At 43.1% G+C, this 21,964-nt stretch overlaps 1 long non-coding RNA gene across 1 annotated transcript in view; it reads left to right on the top strand.

Moving 5' to 3' along the window:
* Window positions 1-516: 516 nt before the first annotated feature.
* The window catches only part of LOC123743248 (uncharacterized), a 56,262-nt gene continuing 34,814 nt past the window's right edge, over window positions 517-21,964 (top strand). The window contains exon 1 of the long non-coding RNA XR_006770056.2: window positions 517-735. This is a non-coding gene — a long non-coding RNA (uncharacterized LOC123743248). The remainder of the gene's footprint in view (window positions 736-21,964) is intronic.

Below are 21,964 nucleotides of genomic sequence, written 5' to 3'. Positions count from 1 at the left end.
TGAGATGGTTTGGGATTAGTTGGACCGCAGAGTGAAGGAAAAGCAGCCAACAAGTGCTCAGCATATGTGGGAACTCCTTCAAGACAGTTGGAAAAGCATTCGAGGTGAATCTGATTGAGAGAATACCAAGAGTGTGCAAAGCTGTCATCAAGGGAAAGGATGGCTACTTTGAAAAATCTCAAATATAAAATATATTTTGATTTGTTTAACACTTTTTTGGTTACTACATGATTCCATATGTGTTATTTAATAGTTTTGATGTCTTCACTATTATTCTATAACGTAGAAAATAGTAAAAATAAAGAAAAACCCTTGAATGTGTAGAGGTGTCCAAACTTTTGACTGGTACTGTATGCGCACACACACACACACCACACACACACACACACACACACACACACACACACACACACCCACACACACACACACACACACACACACACACCACACACACACACCACACACACACACACACACACCCACACCCCCCCAGCCCATAAACGCCATAATGTAAGCCATCACAGCAGCTAGCCCGTGTAAGTTGGACTACAGAGGAGCTTCCAAAATACCAGGGCAACTCTTTATTTTCCCTGTGCTCGCTTGGTGGCAGTAAGAATGTCAATAAGAGTGAAAGAATGTCTGGGGGAAATGTCGAGAGGATTAATCAACACCTGCACTGCACGGATGTGGATTTACAAATGGCAGATAGACTAAGAGGAAGGGAATGAAGGAAAGGTAAACAAAGAGCAAACTCAGCAGCATCCACCTCCTCTTATTCATCATATGCAGATAGATGCAGTGAGTAAACTTTACTCTAATTTGCTGCGGCATACATTGCAAGGGAAAGGTTTGTTTGTCAGACTTTTGGACTTTTGTCATCTTTGCAAGGAGATGTCAGTGCACCGGTTACTACTAAAGTTAATGTGTATGGAATGTACTGTATGTGAAGGACTGAGACTGAAATAGATTTAGCCATCCACATCAATGGACCTCTGGTAATGTGCTTTTTAAACGTTCTGGAACACGAAAGTGGTCTCCTGACTTGATGCATACAAATGTGTTGTTTGGACATCTATGACGTGACAAGATTTTGTGAGACTGTACTGAGCTTTATCACTAATTAGCATTACAGTTTCTTACAATTGCTAACAAGCGTTTACCTATACTTAAGATACTTTTTCTAAACTCTTAAAACAGCAACACACCTACATCACACAATTGGCCAAATAGTTAATTTTCTGCTCAAAACCACATTTTGTTCATTAAATACCACCTCTACATTTCAAAATGCTGAAAAACTTTCTCTACATACACTAACTCGATCAAAACATGGCAAACCCGACTCAATATCTAATCATTCTGTCAAAACACTAGCACATATTTTCTGTCCAAGAGGAACATATAGTCAATCATAGCACAACGACTTTCAAAATACTAACAGTTGATGGCATTACAAAAACTGCATTACTTTTCATGTTTAAGTTCTACCTGCATACAATAGACAATATGAAAGCCATAGTTTTTTTTATAATTCAGTTTCCTTTTACTGTAAACCACTCTAAATGTTTTTGGTTGAGTGTTGTTTATGTGCATTTTTGGCAACATACTATCTAAAAGTGAATGAGTCATCTTTACTTTATAGAATGTACAGTTGAAAAAAATAGCAATTGACAGAATTGCTGCAGTAAAAGCTTTATTAGCAACATGAAATTCCTGCCAATGATCAACAAAAAATCTAGCATACATGGCCTTTGGTTCCAAATGTGTAAAAATAAAACACAATTACAGTAAAAAAAAAAGGCACAGAAGGAAAAAAAAAAAATGCACAGTCCTTTTTGAATCTATACGATCTTCAGTATTTGGCCACATGTTCTCAACCACATCACATCTTATGTCGTCTCTCGCTATGCACCTTGGATGGAAACGCTTGGCATGCCTTATGGCAGTCTTCAGCTGAGATGTCTCTGCAGCCGGCATCCATTGCATTCAGGAGGGACATTTGGTCATGTGGCCGTTGATCATACACTTTCCACCTCCAGGCAGGAAACAATTCCTCAATGGGATTGAGGAAAGACGAGTAGGGGGGGAGGAAAAGGGAAACCGTTCTTGGATGTGCTGCAAACCAGTTTGTGATTGCATATGAATGGTGGAATGTTACATTTTCCCATGCAATCACAAATATCCTCATGTTTCATCCCACCTGTTCCCTTTCTGCTTCTGGCACCAGTTGTTGGTGGAGGTCATCTAAAAACAAAAGAAGGAGCTCAGTGTTGTAGGGACCCATCTGGCATTTCTGCAGGACCAAACCAGCACTCGAGATTGTAGTACACATTGTGATATTTGCTCCTCTCTGACCTGGCACATCAACGGTGGCCCTTCTCCTGATGACGTTTCTTCCCCGCCGATGTGTTTTTGCCAGGTTAAACCCTTCCTCGTCTACATAAACGATTTCATGTGGTGTCTGAATAGCTTCCAACTTCATGACTCTCTGAAAGAAATCAAACACAGTATGTGTAAATGCTTTTCAGTATGTCCTACTGTATGTACTGTAACCCATGTTAACATGTAGAGTAGCATAGTGTAAAACTCACTATAGAACAAGACATATTGGATAGACACCATACCTGGACTTATTGGTGCTGGAGTTCCCTGACCCGCTCACAACTGTACAACTGTTTCATTCCAACTCTGTGTTTGGTCAGAGTCTGAGCAATGGTAGTCAGGCTGATGCTTTCCACATTGTGAAATACCAGGTTGTCCTCTACAATTATAATCTGAATTTCTCTCAGTTTTATTGCATTGTCAGCAATGACCAATCCTACAATGGCATGCTCTTGGTCTTCACTGAGGAGCATTCCTCTTCCCCCAGAGGGAGGAAGATGTTGCGTCCTTTAGAGGAACAAAAATACAACACATGTATTTGCATTTGGACTGGTGGCCTACAGTTACTGTGGGACATAGCAACAGTAATGATAGAAGAAGCCCTTGTGAAATACATTACTTACCGGTTGGTTTGTTGAAAATGCTGGATAATGGAAGCCACGGTTGACCGTCTGAGATTAGTCTGGACTCTTTCACTAGTCTCTCTCAGTGATAGAACATGGTATTAGGCTGGACTCTTTCACCAGCCTCTCTCAGTGATAGACCATGGTTTATAACATGGTCTATGATGGTGGCTCTTATTTCATCAGTGACAACAGCTCTTACTCTCCTTTGAACATCACCATGCATTCTTACTCCTCTCCCCCTACCTCTCCTTCTCCCTTGTCCTGGTCCAACTACTCCTCTGCCTGGTCCAGCTACTCCTCTGCCTGGTCCAGCTACTCCTCTGCCTGGACCAACTACTCCTCTGCCTGGTCCAACTACTCCTCTCCCTGGTCCAACTACTCCTCTCCCTGGTCCAGCTACTCCTCTGCATGGTCCAACTACTCCTCTCCCTGGTCCAACTGCTCCTCTCCCTGGTCCAACTATTCCTCTCCCTTGTCCAACTACTCCTCTCCCTGGTCCAGCTACTCCTCTGCCTGGTCCAACTACTCCTCTGCCTGGTCCAACTGCTCCTCTCCCTGGTCCAACTATTCCTCTCCCTTGTCCAGACATATTTTGTGTTGTTCTGTATCCACATTGAACAAAATCAATCCAGAGTCCCTTTTCACTGTGTATGTCCATGTAATTGAAAGAACTTCAACACCTGGCTATGTCGCCGATTTAAGATTGGAATCAGCTGTGGTTGGTCTATTTTACACAACTTACAGTAAATCAGCTCTTTCTCAATGTTTCAATGATCTGTTCATTCGAAAATGCTTATCAGCTGTTTCAATATAGCTTTTGAGCTGCTGTTGTTGCAGAATTAGAGGCTTTATACTATATTTAAGGTTTTGAATATTAAGTCTTCATTTCCGCCATGCTGTGTGCAAGCATTTGTAAATAAGACAAGAAAGATCCATAATTTTGGTATTGGGTAAGCTTGTATGTAAAGAAAATGTAAGCATTTTAGAAACTTGTTAATTGGCTGCATGTTCTGTGAAAAAAAACACAAATTGTTTTAATGGTGTGGTTCACAACAGATGGATGTTGTGCTAATAGTGTTTAGAGTTTTGAAAATGTGACTACAGATTAGACAAAAGGATGTTAGCGATTGTAAAAAACAGTAATGGTGTGATAATGTAATGAACAATGCTGATATGGAACAGGTGAACTAAAATGGACTTGGAGGATTTGTGCTAGACTTGAGAAACAGTGACAACTGTTGGTGAACTGCTAGGTTCATTTATGCAGTATGTCACTTTAAAAAAATCTATGTAATTCATATTAAATCCTATTTGATATTACAGTGAAAAAGTTAGACGCATTTCACTTTCCAAGAAAAAAAAACATTACATATTGTCAAGATTTCAAATGTGGAATTTCACTTAATAAAATGAAAATAATATTGATCGCTGTTTCTAAAAAAAAGTAGGTTGAATTTAGCAAGGTTGAATCTGGTTAAATCTGGTTTGATCATAAAAGATAACATGGAACACTTGTCTTGCTGCCTCACTTAACATGGCAATCAGCAGTAAATCAAAGAAAATCAAATCAAATGTTATTTGTCACGTGTCAAATACAACAAGTGTAGACATTACCGTGAAATGCTTACTTACAAGCCCATAACCAACAATGCAGTTCAAGAAATAGAGTTAAATATTTACTAAATAAACTAAAGTGAAAAAAATATAAATATTTAAAAAATAACACAAAACAAATACATAATTGCCTATAGCTCAGGCCCTGAAGCAAGGATATGCATATTCTTGGTACCATTTGAAAGGAAGCACTTTTGAACTTTGTGGAAATCTGAATTGAATGTAGGAGAATATAACACAATAGATTTGGTAGAAGAAAATACAAAGAAAAAACAAGCGTTTTTTTTTTCTACCACCATCTTTGAAATGCAACAGAAAGGTCCCAGTTCTAGCCATCACTCTGGTTGTAATTCCGATGGTGTCCACCAGATGGGAGCAGTGTATGTGCAAAGTTTCAGACTGATAACTTGAAGTATGAGTGAACTACATGACATTTAGTGTTAAGTGGGGTGGCAGGTAGCCTAGTGGTTAGAGCTTTGGACTATTAACCAAAGGGTTGCAAGATCAGATTTCTGTGCTGACAAGGTAAAAATCTGTCATTCTGCCCCTGAACAAGGCAATTAATCCACTGTTCCTAGGCCATCATTGAAAATAAGAGTTTGTTCTTAACTCACTCGCCTAGTTAAATAAAGTCACCCAGGTACATTTAGGCAATCGTGAAGGAGACATTTGCATTCATATACATTTTCTCTTCAAGAATATCGTCAAATCTGTATACATGGACTTTGATTTAGCTTTTCCAGTATTAGTAGCCATATTATAAGTTCCCGTAAAGCCCAGATCATTGGCTATTTAGCTTTGGTGCTTATTTGACAAAGTTAGAGCTGTTCAAGTGAAGACTGCCCGCGTCATCGGCGTGCCATGAAGGCGTTGCTCTCTGACCAAATATGGTGTCCTATAGGATATACTACACTCCTAATGATATAGTGAAGTCTGGTTACGTTCTAGGATCTCTGAGGAATACATACGAATGTGATTTGACTGGTTGAAACAACGTTTAGGGTTAGATTTTCACAGATTCCTTTCTTTGCAAATTGAACGAGTGGAAATACAAAATTGATCGTGCATGCTATATGGACCTTTTTAGGATATGAAAAATGATTTTATTTAACAAACGACACTTCATGTTATCTCTGGGATCCTTTGGATGATAAATCAGAGCAAGATTTCGGAATGTAAGTACACATTTCACCTTCAGAGGTGAATTTATCAAACCTATCGCATTGACAAAAGTGTTTTGTTGTTTGGAGCTCACCTCAAACAATAGCATGGCATGTCTTCGCAGTAATAGCTACTGTAAATTGGACAGTGCAGTTATATTAACAAGAATATAAGACACTTATATGTAGCAACATTTGTTGTTTCTCTAAAATCTGCGATCTTGACACAAGGCGCTGCATGATTTACAACTGTCCCGCCTTTTGGTCCTAGACTTGGCGCTCCGGTACCGCTTGCTGTGCGGTAGCAGAGAGAACAGTCTATGACTTGGGTGACTGGAGTCTTTGACAATTTTTTGGGGCTTCCTCTGACACCACCTAGTATATAGGTCCTGGATGTCAGGGAGCTTGGCCCTAGTGATGTACTGGGCCATACGCACTACCCTCTGTAGCGCCTTACTGTCAGATACCGAGCAGTTGGAGGTGATGCAACCGGTCAGGATGCTTTCGATGGTGCAAATGTATAACTTTTTGAGGATCTGGGGACCCATGCCAAATCTTTGAGGGGGGAAAGGTGTTGTTGTGCCCTCTTCACAACTGTCTTTGGGCCATGATAGTTCGTTGGGGATGTGGACACCAAGGAACTTGAAACTCTCGACCCGCTCCACTTCAGCCCCTTCGATGTTAATTGGGGCCTGTTCGACCCTCCTTTTTCTATAGTCCACGATCAGTTCCTTTGTTTTGCTCACATTGAGGGAGAGGTTGTTGTACTGGCACCACACTCCCAGGTTTCTGACCTCCTCCCTATAGGCTGTCTCATCGTTGTCGGTGATCAGGCCTACCACTGTTGTGTTGTCAGCAAACTTAACCCTTGTGTGGTGTTCGGGTCTGTGGGACCCATTTTCAATGTTTACTAAAAGAAAAATGATTCGATTAATTATTTTTCAAACCTGAGACTCATTGGCCTTGGCTCATTTTCTGTGATGAATATGTAAAATAACACATTTTCATTGAGTGCACACTGTGCACCCCCCTACACATTTTTATTACATGTGTGGTGTTCGGATCCACTGGACCTGAGGGTAATAAAAGTGTGGAAAAGTGTGTGTGTAGGTGAAAACAAGTAAAAATGAAACAAAAAGGTTTACTGTGTGCCTTCACTCTGTCTTCCTCCTCCCTGGGCCTGCTGTTTCAACATAGAACCAAGAACCTGTCTGTCTCCCTGCCTGTCTGCCCGTGTCCCGCTTTTCTCGCACTCTTTACCCTTTGAAGTGTGTGAAACTACACAATGTCTTGCAGGAACCTGCACAATGTAATTACAGTTCATTATTTTGATACATTGTAAAAAATTCTGTATTTTCCCACACTCTACCCCAGCCATGTGCAAATTGGGGGAGGGACACAACAAATAAATAGCTTTGCATGTTTGGCTCCTTACCACAATCAATCAGTATGGCAAAAATAATCTCTTACATTTACATTTTAGTCATTTAGCAGATGCTCTTATCCAGAGCGACTTACAGTAGTGAATGCATACATTTCATTTCATACATATTTTTTCTGTGCTGGCCCCCCGTGGGAATCGAACCCACAACCCTGGCGTTGCAAACACCATGCTCTACCAACTGAGCTACAGGAAAGGCCCTCTTCTCAGAGGGCCTTACAAATAATCTTTGCAGAGAGAGAAGCTAGTGTGGAAGGAGCCTCTTCCACTTTGGAAGATGAAGAATTTTCAAAATATGAGGATCATGTCTCTGTCAATTCGGAGTCTGACAGTGAGTGGGAAAAAGAGGATGAGATTAACCCTCAGCCAGCCCCAGGACCAGCCAGTTAGCAGCCAGCCCCAGGACCAACTCATCAGCAGCCTGCAGGAGGAGAAATATGGATGTCAAAAAATTGTGAAATGTAATGGTCTTCTTGCCAAAGGAATGAGCCACATCGCATTGCTGCCAATATGATAAGGATGCAACCAGGACCAATGAGAATGGCGGTTACTCATGTGAGGACATAAAGTCTTCTTTTGAACTGTTCAGAAACTGTTCAGACACCATACAGAAAATCATTCTGGACTGCACTAATTTGGAGGGAAGGTGTGTTTTTGGAGAGAGATGGAAGGAGATGGACCAAACTCATTTACATGCATACTTTGGGGTGCTTATCCTTGCTGGTGTTTTCAGATCCAATGGGGAATCCACTGAATCCCTGTGGGATGCAGAAACTGGCGGATAACTTTTCCGTACAACAATGTCTCTGGAAAACTTCCACGTTATGTCCAGGATTATCCACTTCAATAACCTAGACTCCAGACCAGCTCGGCGGCAGAGAGACAAGCTAGCTGCAATCAGGTCAGTGTGGGACAAGTGGGTGGACCGCCTTCCCCTGTTTTACAACCCTGGGCCCAACGTTATGGTTGAAGAGCAGCTTATGCCATTTAGGGGCCGCTGCCCTTTCTAGCAGTACATACTGTCTAAACCCGCAAAATATGGAATCAAGATCTGGGCTGCCTGTGATGCTGCTTCATCATATGCGTGGAACTTGCAAGTGTATACGAGGAAGCCAGATGGAGGAGCCACTAAGAAAAACAAAGGGATGCTGGTTGTCCTGGACGTGCAATAACTTTTTTACTTTGCACAAACTGGTTCAGGAGCTCCACAAGACGAAGCTGACGATGGTAGGAACAGTACGAAAAAACAAGCCAGAGCTCCCACCTCAGCTGTTCAATAAACGGGACAGGCCCATCAATTCCTCTAAGTTTGTGTTCATGGCCGACACCTCTTTATTGTCCCATGTGCCAAAAAAAGTAAAAAATGTGGTACTCATGATTACTCTGCATAGGGATGGGAGAATCTGTGGCCAGGAACATCAAAAAACTGAAATTATAATGGATTACAATGCCACAAAAGGAGGGGTGGACAATTTAGACAAGCTGGTGACTGGCTACAGCTGCAAAAGAAGAACCCTACACTGGCCACTTGTGATATTCCTCAACATCTTGGACATCTCAGCGTACAACACGTTTGTCATCTGGACGGCGTTGAACCCAGATTGGAAACGAGGGAAGCTCCAGAGGAGAAAGGCTCTTTCTCGAGGAGCTGGGCAGGGCATTGGTAAGACCTACAATCCAGAGGCGGCAACATATCTCAAGGACCCCAGCTTCCCCATCGTGTGGAGGATTCAGGAGGAGGATGCTGTTGCCACATCCGCCCATCCGCCCGACCCACAGAACCAATAACTCCAATACCGGATTTAAGTGTGAGTGATGATGTTGCTTGTGTGTGTGTGTCTGACTCTCCTACCTTGGCCTTGGGTGACTATGTATGTATGTGAGTGAGTGAGTGAGTGAGTGAGTGAGTGAGTAGTGAGTGAGTGAGTTGTTAGTAAAAGTGTTTTCATCATTCTAGATTGCAGCCGGTAGCAACAAGAAGAAGCGCTGCGATGTGTGTGGACCAAAGAAGGACAGGAAGACACAGTACACATGCAAGAAGTACAAGAAACACATTTGCAACACACATACACAGTAAACCTCTATCCCTCATGTGGTGTGTAGACCGGCCTTAATTTGTGTTCAATGGGGCTCATTTATCATTTCCATGAATTACCGTATGTAAAATGTGTCCTTCCAATTTGTCCAGTTCAAAGCAATAAACATCAATAGTAATGAAAATCTTGCTACATTAATATTTGTTCAAGATAAACATGATTTATTCTACCCATGTCTTGATTATGATAGATTTTTTGTTTACACATTTTATTTCAAATAATATTAACCATGTATGCTGTCTATATTGCTTGTAATTGATATAAGTCAACATATTAGTATTAAGTATTTTTTCGTAAATTGTTATGGCTGTATTGTTTTAAAAACCCAATAATGTTGTGGGTCCATCAGACCCGCAAACATTGGCTGAATAACAAAAACATGAACACCACACAAGGGTTAATGATGGTGTTGGAGTCGTGCTTGGCCACATAGTCGTGGGTGAACAGGGAGTACAGGAGGGGACTAAGCACACACCCCTGATGTAACGTCCGTCGTTAAAGGTAGACCAAGGCGCAGCGTGGGTTGGGTTCATCATATTTTATTTAACGGTGAACCGGCAACAAACAAAACAATGAACAACACAACGAACGAAAAGTTTTGCAGGCTACTAACAGCAATACAAAAACAAGATCCCACAAACACAGGTGGAAAAAAGGGTGCCTAAGTATGGCTTCTAATCAGAGACAACGATAGACACTTGCCTCTGATTGGAAACCATACCCGGCCAAAACATAGAAAATAAAACAGAATGCCCACCCCACACCCTGACCTAACCACATAGAGAAACAAACCCTCTCTCTCAGGTCAGGGCGTGACAGTACCCCCCCCAAAGGTGCGGACTCAGAGTATTCAGCGGCGGTCGGCAGTTCATCAGCCTCCGGCGCTGATCCACGGTCTGGTTCCTCCGGCAACACAGAAGCGGGGGGATCAGCGGGCGGTGTGGGGGCTACGCCCCGCAAACCTGAACCTATAGGGGAGGGTTCGGGTGGGCATCTATACTTGGCGGCGGCTCTGATTCGGGGCGTAGCCCCCACACCGCCCGCTGATCCCCCCGCTTCTGTGTCGCCGGAGGAACCAGACCGTGGATTAGCGCCGGAGGCTCTGAACTGCCGAACGCCGCTGAAGACTCTGGGCTGCAGGCCGCCGCTGAAGACTCGGGGCTGCAGACCGTTGCTGAAGACTCGGGGCTGCAGACCGTCACTGAAGACTCAGGGCTGCAGACCGTCGCTGAAGACTCGGGGCTGCAGACCGTCGCTGAAGACTCGGGGCTGGAAAGCGTCGTTGGAGGCTCCGGACTGGAGAGCGTCGCTGGAGGCTCCGGGCTGAGGAGCGTCGCTTGAGGCTCTGGGCTGAGGAGCGTCGCTGGAGGCTCCGGGCTGAGGAACGTCGCTGGAGGCTCCGGGCTGGGGAGCGTCGCTATAGGCTCCGGACTGGGGTTCGTCGCTGGAGGCTCCGGACTGGGGAGCATCGCTGGAGGCCTCCTACATGGAGCTGGAACCGGTCTCACCGGACTGGGGAGACTCACAGGAGACTGGGTGCGCAGAGCAGGCACAGGGCACACTGGGCCGTGGAGGCGCACCGGAGGTCTGGAGCTCAGGGCTGGCACACCCCGTCCTGGCTGGATGGTCACTGTAGCCCAGCAAGGGTGGGGCGCTGGTACAGGACGGACTGTGCTGCGCTGGTGAACGGGGGGTACCGTGCGTAGAGCAGGCGCAGGATAACCTTGGCCGTAGAGACGCACTGGAGACCAGATACACTGAGCCGGCGCACTTCTTCCTGGCTGACGGCCAACTCTAGCACGGCAACGGTGAGGAGCTTGCACCGAGCGTGCCGGGCTGTGATTGCGCACTGGCGACACAGTGCGCATCACCGCATAACACGGTGCTTGCTCGGTCACTCGCTCCCCACGGTAAGCACGGGGAGTTGGCTCAGGTCTTAAAACCGCCTTAGCCAATCTACCCGTGTGCCCCCCTTCCGTTGTTGCCTTGCCTGTTGATCTCGTCGCTGTACCTCCCTCGCTGCTTCCACCTGTTCCCATGGGAGGTGATCCCTTCCGGCCTGGATCTCCTCCCACGTCCAGGATCCTTTGCCATCCAGGATGTCCTCCCATGTCCAGTCCATCGGCCCACGCTGCTTGGTCCTTTGGTGGTGGGATCTTCTGTAACGTCTGCCCACCCCACACCCTGACCTAACCACACAGAGAAACAAACCCTCTCTCTCAGGTCAGGGCGTGACACCTGAGGGGCCACAGTGTTGAGGAGCAGCGTGGCAGATATGTTGTTGCCTACTCTTACCACCTGTGGGTGGTCCGTTAGCAAGTCCAGGATTCAGTTGCAGAGGGAGGTATTTAGTCCTAAGGTCCTTAGTTTAGTGATGAGCTTTGTGGGCGCTATGGTGTTGAACGCTGAGCTGTAGTCAATTAAGCATTTTTTAAAAAGCATTTCGCTACACTGCTAACCATGAGTATGTGACCAAAAACATTTGAACAGCATTCTCACATAGCTGTTCCTTTTGTCAAGGTGGGAAAGGGCAGTATGGAGTGCGATTGAGATTGCGTCATCTGTGGATATGTTGGGGCGGTATGCGAATTGAAGTGGATCTAGGGTTTCCGACATAATGGTGTTGATGTGAGCCATGACCAGCCTTTCAAAGCACTTCATGGCTACCGACGTGAATGCTATGGGGCGGTAATCATTTAGGCAGGTTACCTTCACTTTCATGAGCACAGGGACTATGGTGGACTGTTTGAAACATGTAGGTGTTACAGACTCAGTCAGGGAGAGGTTGAAATGTAGGTGAAGACACTTGCCACTTGGTCCATGCATGCTTTGAGTACACATCCTGGTAATCCATCTGGCCCCTGCGGTTTTGTGAATGTTGACCTGTTTAAAGGTCTTGGTCACATCGGCTATGGAGAGCGGGATCACACAGTCATCCGGAACAGCTGATGCTCTCATGCATGCTTCAATGTTGCTTGCCTCAAAGCGAGCATAAAATGCATTTAGCTCAATCTGGCAGGCTCGCGTCACTGGGCAGCTCGCGGCTGGGTTTCCCTTTGTAGTCCGTACTATTTTTCAAGCCCTGCTACATCTGACGAGCGTCAGAGCCGGTGTAGTAGGATTCAATCTTAGTCCTGTATTGGCGCTTTAACTGCTTGATGGTTCATCTGAGGGCATAGCGGGATTTCTTATAAGCGTCCAGATTAGTGTCCCGCCCCTTGAAAGCGGAAGCTCAAGGCTTTAGCTCGGTGTGGATGTTGCCTGTAATCCATGGCTTTTGGTTGGGAAGTGTACGTACGGTCACTGTGGGGATGATGTCGTCATTGCACTTATTGATGAAGCCGAAGACTGAGATGGTATACTCCTCAATGCTATTGGATGAATCCCGGAACATACTTCAGTCTGTGCTAGCAAAACAGTACTGTAGCTTAGCATCCACGTCATCTGACCACTTCCGTATTGAGCGAGTCACTGGTACTTCCTGCTTTCGTTTTTGCTTGTAAGCAGGAATCAGGAGAATAGAATTATGGTCAGATTTGCCAAATGGAGGGTGAGGGAGAGCTTTGTATGCGAGCATCTGTTTGTGGTGGTAAGTAGACGGCTACGAATAATATAGATGAGAACTCTCTTGGGAGATAGTGCTGGTCTACTGCTTATCATGAGGTATTCTACCTCAGGTGAGCAATACCTCAATACTTAATTAATATTAGATATCGTGCACCGGCAGTTATTGACAAATGACACACACCCCCGCCTCTCATTTTACCAGATGTAGCTGCTCTGTCCTGCCGATGCACGGAGAAGCCAGCCAGCTCTATATTATCTTTGTCATTGTTCAGCTACGTCTTGGTGAAACATAAGATATTACAATTTTTTATGTCCCGTTGGTAGGATAGTCTTAATCGTAGATCGTCAATTTGTTTTCCAATGATTGCACGTTCGTCATTTACATTTTGAAATGTTTTATTTAACTAGGCAAGTCAGTTAAGAACAAATGTTTATTTACAATGACGGCCTACCCTGGCCAAACCCGGACGATGCTGGGCCACTAATTCGGAGGGAAGTGGTGGTTTACCTACTTGTCAGCGAATTCTTACAAGGCACCCCTTGTAAGAGTAACAGCAATAACAGCGATTCCTCGTCCCTGTTTCGGTAAAAGGCTGAGGGATGGGGTAAAGGAAATGTAACCACTGTCAAGTTCATTGACAGAGATATGGATGCAGGGATTAACCATCCATGATATCAAAATTATTGTTTTAACCTTGCTTTGAGGCTGTAGTATTTGTTTAAAAAAAAATTGTTTACAAACATTGGAATAAAACAAGCTTATATTTTGGGTTCTGATGGGGTACGACAGTTGAATTAAGCTCATAAAGCATTCATAAGTTATATTCTTTAAGAATCAATGGGCACATATCATTAACAACAATTTAGGTAGCGGGGCGTCAGGTAGCCTAGCGGTTAGAGTGTTGGGCCAGTATCCAAAAGGGTGCTAGATTGAATCCCTGAGCTGACAAGGTAAAAATCTGTCGTTCTGCCCCTGAACAAGGCAGTTAACCCACTGTTTCTAGGCTGTCATTGTAAATAAGAATTTGTTCTTAACTGACTTGGTCTAGTTAAATAAAGGTAAAAAAATATAAAATAACTGCTGAATGTCCTTTTCAAGGCTTAGTGCAGTCAAAAATGTGATTTTTCTGTGTTTTATATATATTTCCAGTTTCCACACTATGCCGTCAGAATAATACTTTGAAATTGTGAAAATGATGATAATGCTCTTTCAGTGTAAGCGCTGCTTGAGAAGACTGTCTGAAATTTCTGCCTGCTTTGGTGGGATGGAGTTTTGGCCTGCCTGGTGACATCACGAGTTAATAGACCAATAAGATAGAGAGTTCATAACCTCTCCGCCAATAACAGCTAGCTTTCAGTTTTTCCCTCCCCACTCACAGACAGTCCTAGCAGAATTCTTGCTTGAGAAATAGCTTTTTGCTAAGAAAGGTATTTTTGTTTATTTTTGACCATTTTAATTGAGAACAATCACAGTACTTAATTTTTACCCAGAAAGGATTTGATATTGAGATAAAAACGGCTGCGTTGGACCTTTAACTGCCTTTTCACCAGAGTCTATCCAAAGGTCAGTCAGAGTGGTGAGAACATTGAACAGAAACGTGGAAGTCACAGGACACCAGTCAACATTTCCTGGAGGCTTTCCCAAGCAAGGTGCAGCCACTGCACTGCTGTCACTGCCCACCTCTTTATTGCTTGCACCTGCTAAAACATTTTAGGTATTTGAGCAGCAGGGCAACACATTTGCTTTTCATTTAACCTGCCTTTGAAGTACATAATGGCAGAGTAGCAAAGGTTTCTCCCCCCTTAATCATTCACCTAGTGGAGGCGCATTCTCTGCAGCTAACCCATCAAGCGGAAAACGAGTTTGGCCCGCTATTTATTCCTCCTCTCCACCCCCCTCCCTTTCTCTTTTCCCTCTCCCTCCCTCTCTCTCTCCTTTCTCTCTTTCTCTCTCTCTCTCTCTCCATTTGTGTGACCCTGCGTATAGAGTCAGAGGTATGTTGGTTGGCACAACATGGTTAATTATCTTTAGCAGCCACTCATGGACTAGTTTATTGGTGCAGCCTACACTGGCTTTCATTTGATGCAAGATAATGATCCTTTTGTGCCTTCACATTAAATGACGAGAAACATGCAAAGATCTGGAAGTAAAGTCGAGCTGGGAATAGAGCCAAATTTGACATAAATGTTTAATCATCTTCAATGATGATAGCATACGCTTCAATTTGGGCTTGCGTCTGCCCTTATTAGACAGATGGGGTTTGTGTGTGTGTGTGTGTGTGTGTGTGTGTGTGTGTGTGTGTGTGTGTGTGTGTGTGTGTGTGTGTGTGTGTGTGTGTGTGGGGGGGGGGGGGGGAGGGGGAAGAGGGAAAGTAATTAATGTAATTCAATCATAATTGTAATTTGATTATTCTGTACTGGATGAAGCTTTTGTCTTTCCTTTTCTCTGTTATCTGTGTGTGTTCCATTAACCCTTGGAAGGAGAGGAGCTGCATTCATTTTGGATGAATCAAGCATTACTATATCACCACTTAATGAGTAGTCTTCATTTGGTGCAGATGCCAATGCACACTGCATATACATATGTCAAGGAGGCTACTTTATGACATTAGACAAGAAAGAGGAAACATAAAGATGATTTGTATGTTTGGAGAAACTGTTGTTGCTACATCCATTGTTTGTACTTTTAAATGAATGAATGATGTACTGTATGTACCCATTAATTCTTGAATAATATAACTTAAATGCCTCATGAGCTTAGTTCAACTGTCGTAGTCCATTAGAACCTAAAATATAAGCTTGTTTTAGTCCATTGTTTGTAAACAATGTGATCGTAAACAAACACTGTACAGCTTCAAAACTATACTTTTGATACCCTGGATGGTCAGTCCTTGCATTCATAACACTTTCTATGAATTTGAGAGTGGTTTCATTTCTCCAGCTCAATCCCTCAGTCGATTACCAAAACAGTTGAGGGGTAATCCGCTTTGTCATAGTTTGAACTGCAGATTTTCCCTTTCAGTAGAAACAAAATGCACAGAAGGTGTGTAAAGCATGAAACACACCGAGAATTTGACAGCCGATAGACTGGACGATAGACTGCCGATAGGTACTTATCACAGTAGAAGGCCGTTCCTTCTCTTGCCAGAACAGACGTACCTACTGCGTACCGACGAACCTGCCGTTTCTACTTGTAGAATCGCAATGCTCTGCAGCGGCCGACAACTTGACTTTGAGCTAATCAGAAAGCACAAACTTTCACGTGGAGGAGCCGACAGGAGTGACAAGAAAAAGGGAAATAAACCACCTTTTCATCAAAATTATTCTAAATAAAACAATAAAGCTGCATCAGTCTACAACTTTTTTTTTTAGAAAGCAAGTCTTTACATCTTTTACGTCTAGCTGAGGAATTTTGTGCTTGCAGGCTTTTTTGGTAAGGTTTGATAACGTGCACTAGCTTATTAGTTAGCTAACATTTGCTTGCTAAATGAGCAAAGCTGTCACACACATGGATGGGGTGGAAAGTGCAGCACAATGCACACAACACTAAATGCTTTACCAAGCTAGATATTTGGCTACTAAGATCATAATTAAATCATGGATTTGTTTCCATGAATCAGCTGTAGCTAGCTGCTGAGAGTCAATGCACTGTTTTTATTTTACCTAGCTAGCACAACAGCTAGCTAGCAGAACAGCTAGCTAGCGAATCATGCTAACCATTTAGCTAACGTTAGCCAGCTGGGACATTCCTACTGGGACATTCCTACTGTGCAGTGATTTTTCAGTCCCCAGGAAATATCTCTTCTTATTTAGTGTAAAATGTGGATTCCAAAAGGCTTTAAATACAAGGTCAGGTATCCTTTACCTTAACTTTTTGTCAGTGGATGTAAGCGTTTTTGCCATGTCCCCGGATGTTATTCATCAAGAAATATAAGCCACAAAATAATACAATGTTTTAAATCTTTCTTTATAACTTTATAGTGGGCTCCCGAGTGGTGCAGTGGTCTAAGGCACTGCATCTCAGTGCAAGAAGTGTCACTACAGTTCCTGGTTCAAATCCAGGCTGCATCACATCTGGCTGTGATTGGGAGTACGATAGGGCGGTGCACAATTGGCCAGGGTTGGCCGTCATTGTAAATAAGAATTTGTTTTTAACTGACTTGCCTAGTTAAATAAAAAAAATTGTGCTACTTAAATTCTCTCTCATCAATGTTTTTTAATTGTTATTATTTAATTTTCCATCCTGTTAGTTTGTTGTAATTCTCCATTTAAGAAAACAACCCCTTCCTACAATGGTCAAATTCGTAAGTTCGCTCTGGCTATCTACTCCGATTTCAGAGAACTCTCGTCTGAGTATGCCAGAGCGCAGAATAACTGATGAATTTACAAATGCTCAACACCCATTGAATATGGCCGGTGTCAGTAAACGTCGGCAAAAAAGCGTATTTAAAAAGTTTCCAGCAGCACAGTTACAGTCACCAATGCTCTAGATAACATGCTCTGCTAGGATGAGTAAAATGGTCAGAGTGAGGTGTTCTTTCATTTATGTCTGGAAGTAGCTAGCAAGCTAGCCAAACTTAGCCAGTTAGCTTGGGTGCTTGACTGCCATTGTGTGGTCAGAAAGCTCGGATCAACCCTACTCCTGGGCCAGAGCGTCCAATGTGCGCTCTGAACGCCCCGAGAGCGAAACGCTTTGAATTTATGAACGGAAAATATGACAACGCTCTGAATTTACAAACGCCCAGAGCACACTCTGAGCGCGCTCTGGCACTCCAGAGTGAATTTACTAATGCACCCAGTGACACCACATTCAGGAAGTGTCATCATTTCTTTGGTGGGAAAACAATGGTGCAAAGATAAATAAATATAAACACTCAGTTTAATCTATTTTTCCATGTTTCATGTTGTTAGTCTGTAAATCTCATAAATCTCCACCTTGTTAGGCTACATTATAGAGAAAATGTAAATATGTTTGAAAGGGAGATTTAAATACTTGAAAGGGAAGTTTAAAGTTTTCACTATTATGCTAGCTCAATCTTGCTCACTCACAGAGCTATGGCTAATTTAGGCTCCAAAAGTCTAACCTGTTAGGTTCCACCCTGTTAGGATTATGCACCTAACAGGTTGGAAAATGCACCCAAAAAAATGTAAATGCCCTCGCTTGACCAATATGTTTTTCTTTTTAAAGATATACTTTTTCCCCAAAGGTTATGAGGTCCAAAAGGCACTGCACAGTAGGAATGACCCAGCTAACTAAAATGTATCTATGGGCTGTATGCGGTTATGGAGAGTGAATTAAATAGTTTCTCTGTCATCTTGCTAGCTAGTTATATCGCTGTGGCCATCTGGCTAGTACATACAAGAGCTTTCTACAACAATAGCAACATTAGCTCAGCTAGCTAGATAGCTAACATTGACTAGACCATAAAGCAACACATTTCCAAACAACGCTACTGCCACCTTCTGGTTTGGAGTATTTTAACAAGGCTGAGTCGCTGACGACATCAAGGTCTTTGCTGTGTGAACATAAACGAGATTGACTGCCGACACTCTGTTCAGAGGTGCTAAGTACTGTCAGCAGGCAAACATTTGACAAAGATTGTCTGAGTTCCAACATAATTTAGACACACTAAACTCCTGATATGTCTTTAAAAACAGGCAAGGTTTAATTCATGTCCTAAATGTAAATATGGGCTAAGGAGAGAAAATAAGCAGTCGCATTTTGAGGAGTATCTGTTCACACCGGTTCTTCCAGCACACACAGGGTTTTTTTGCCCTATCATTGTCAATCACATCTCCACATTCACATTTTACCAGGATTCTTGAGTGGTTCCTCTGAGGTCTCAATTTAACGCAATCACCACACGATAGGATCACCTCCACCTTGGCCAGCTGGCTCAGTCCTCTCACAACCCCAGTCCCCAATGTGCCTAGTTATGACCCTGTACGTAGTTTAGAACAACTAAGAACTGCAATCTCACCGAGACTCTTAAAGCGAAAGTTAGAGGCACTAGTAGCGGCATCCCCCGAAGTGGAGGCTGCCTGACTTTTCCCTTCTTGGTACTTGTTTGTGTTGATAATGCACGACTCCCTCTCTTTCGCTTATGTCAACCAGAACTAAAGGGACAGTTAATAAGGGCCAATCTTCCTCTTATCTATAAATCCAAAATAATAGGTTGAGGGGGGGAAAGATCAAAAAGGGACATGGGGCTCAAAATCAAATAAATCACACCTGGAATCCGTGGTAGAAACTGGCACAGGGCTCCTTATATTACACTCAAATTACTTCATTTGTTCCTGGAGATATTTTAATCCCGACTGACCTCAAACTTCCCATGAACCAGGGCCTGAACAAAAGGCCGCCCACTGTCCTTGCAGTAAATCTGTTGTCTCCCTTCTGGGCCCTCAACCGGGGATCATAGATCACCACTGCGCTGCAGCTTGCTTCAATTTACTCAATTAACTCTGGTAAAGCACTTGTAAGTTCTGCAGATGTTGGTTTATTATCAGGTCTAAAATGAACAAGTGAGTTCAGGAGCCCAGGGTTGTGGCAAGGTTGACGGAGGGGGGATGGGCGATCAACCCCTTTCTCATATTAACTTTCTGTGTCTGAAGAGAGAGAGAGAGAGAGAGAGAGCGAGAGAGAGAGAGAGAGTAAGCATGGGTGTGTTTGTGTGCACAGATGGTGAGAATTGTTTCATTCCGCGTAATCTAGAATGCACTTAATTTGCTGTTCATTCGGAAAAGCTCATCTCAGATCAGAACATCAAGAGAAACCATGTTCCATGTTGTATTTGGAGAGTATAGGCTACACAGGTTGAGAATTTTCCATTGCGATATTTAAGGTTGGTGATTAACAGAGATTTAATTGAGCCATCGGAATGACAGATAACTTCACTAAAGATGAGCACAGACCAAGTCAATTATTACCTGTGGCGCAGCTGTTGGACTTCCAACCCAGCCTCCACGGATTAAATGTACCTCTGACGATCTTAGTCACGTGAAATGGCTTATTCCTGAGTTTGAATCATTTGCAGATGACAAATCTCGAGAGGCTGCCCGTAAATCATTATCAGGATATTATTGCAATGCTCACAGTTGTCTTAGAAATGACCTTGAGCAAATATCATTTGTAAAATATAGATGTTTATTTATTTAGTGCGAGCTATCGGAAAATCAGCAATATGATTAAACATAAAACATACGTTTTATCTCCTGCTAACCTCTCTTTGGATAAATCAAAGTAAAATGGACATGTGGAATGTAAAGTATACAGTAGGGAGGATGCTAATATAAAACAGGTGTGGTCACCATCACCATAAACCATTCTGCCGACACCAGCCATGTGTGCCCATTATTGCCCCCACTCGCCAACTACATTTCAATTAAGAGCGACAGCACAGGATGACATTCATGGTGCTTTAAAATACGGTTTTGACAAATTATTTTCCTTTGTCAAAGTAAAACACCAACTGCAGGCAAGGCTGCGCAGAGACAGAGGCTTTATCTTTGGCCAGTGGGTGATACAGTGCAATGGAAAGTTATTTTGGGGAGGCTCTGCACTAGTTTAATGGCTTGCCAGTTGATTTTTTTATGAGAACAACCTCTTTATGTGCGTGGTTAGCCTCCGCGAGAGAGCTGACTTCTATTACTTTGGTTCTTCACACACAAATCAAACTTATGTCTTGGTATGGTATTTATCTGAGCTGGCTCATTTTCTCGGTCAAGACGACTGGTTTTATCAACTTGGAAGGCACCCCCAGTTTTTTGGTTGGAGACTGTCAGACAGGCAGACGAAGATAATCACTTTCAGGGTCACTCATTCAGTGCTAAGTTGATCCTTCATGCATAAATCAAGAATAACATATCAATTATATTCTTATATGAATGCAAGTAGCTCACATTTTACATTTTATATTAGTGACCCCACTACCTTTCATTGGGATGTTTAGCTTGCAATTAAGAGGATATGTTATCCAGAGCACGCACTGTGAAATTGATTACCTCTATGCAAATACACAAACTTTGACAGAGAAGGCATTGTAAAAGAGTATTAGATATTTTTCTTCTCTTTGAAATATGAAATGTGTTGCCAAGTCTTAGGGGGAGGCAATAAGATGAAATTCACTGCTAATGATATTCCCTGTGGGAAGAATGTTAATTTATTCATGTTAATGCGCCTTATTTTCTGTTCGAGGTATATTCTGCCGAATTACCAAACAAATTTAATTGTTAATCTATCTGCATTGAGACAAGCAACATCTTGTTCAATAATCCGTGAGTCAGCTTGATCCAATTATGCTAGAACGGGGACATTTGTAATCATTCGCCATCCATCCAACCAAGCATCCAACTAACCCCCCTCCCCCAACCAACACACACGCACACACACACACACACACATACACACACCATTTTCCATTCCTCATCTGTTTGTCAGAGAAGAAGCATCAAAGTTGCGCTTTGGGGAACACAAATTAATACAAGTTGAAGTTGAAAGAAGAAGCTGACCCTTTTGAGAGGAGGTCAAGGGTGTGAGGATTGTAAATGGCATTCTTACCCCTGGGCCTCCACTAATAGGTTTTGGAGAAGAGGACAGGGTCTGCTCATTTCTTCACTGTCTTCATTGACAGGTCCTCGGGGAGTGATAGGGAAGTATGTAGAAGTGTAATGAACTTGTTTGCCTTTTCTAAAGCCCTAGCTGTCATCTAAATCACGGCTTCAGCGAACTGGCCACCATTCTCTCTTTCACTCAGCTATGGGCGCCTTACAGCGTTCTGCTGCAGGAGCAGCGTCCAATCCATACACTATAGAACTGAACTTGGTCTGAGCACTACTAAACTGACCAAATTAGGAGAAATTGTGCACAGAAATGTCATATTTGATGAATAACCTAGGTGTAATAATCATCAACCAATCATCAACCAATATTTACAATGATTTGAAGTCCTAGCATATACAGTAAATAAAACATTTTAGATGAAGGTTTATAACTCAGTAAAATGTTTTTAGCGATATAGGAGATATCAGTTAGTCTGAAGTGTCAGATTGCAACTGAGGCTGTTTCACACCCTACTT

The sequence above is a fragment of the Salmo salar genome, chromosome 01 (assembly GCF_965601325.2).
Source record: "Salmo salar chromosome 01, fSalSal1, whole genome shotgun sequence".
Lineage (NCBI taxonomy): Eukaryota > Metazoa > Chordata > Actinopteri > Salmoniformes > Salmonidae > Salmo > Salmo salar.
The sequence above is the reverse complement of the archived record's forward strand: the minus strand, read 5'-3'. Positions and strand labels throughout refer to the sequence as shown.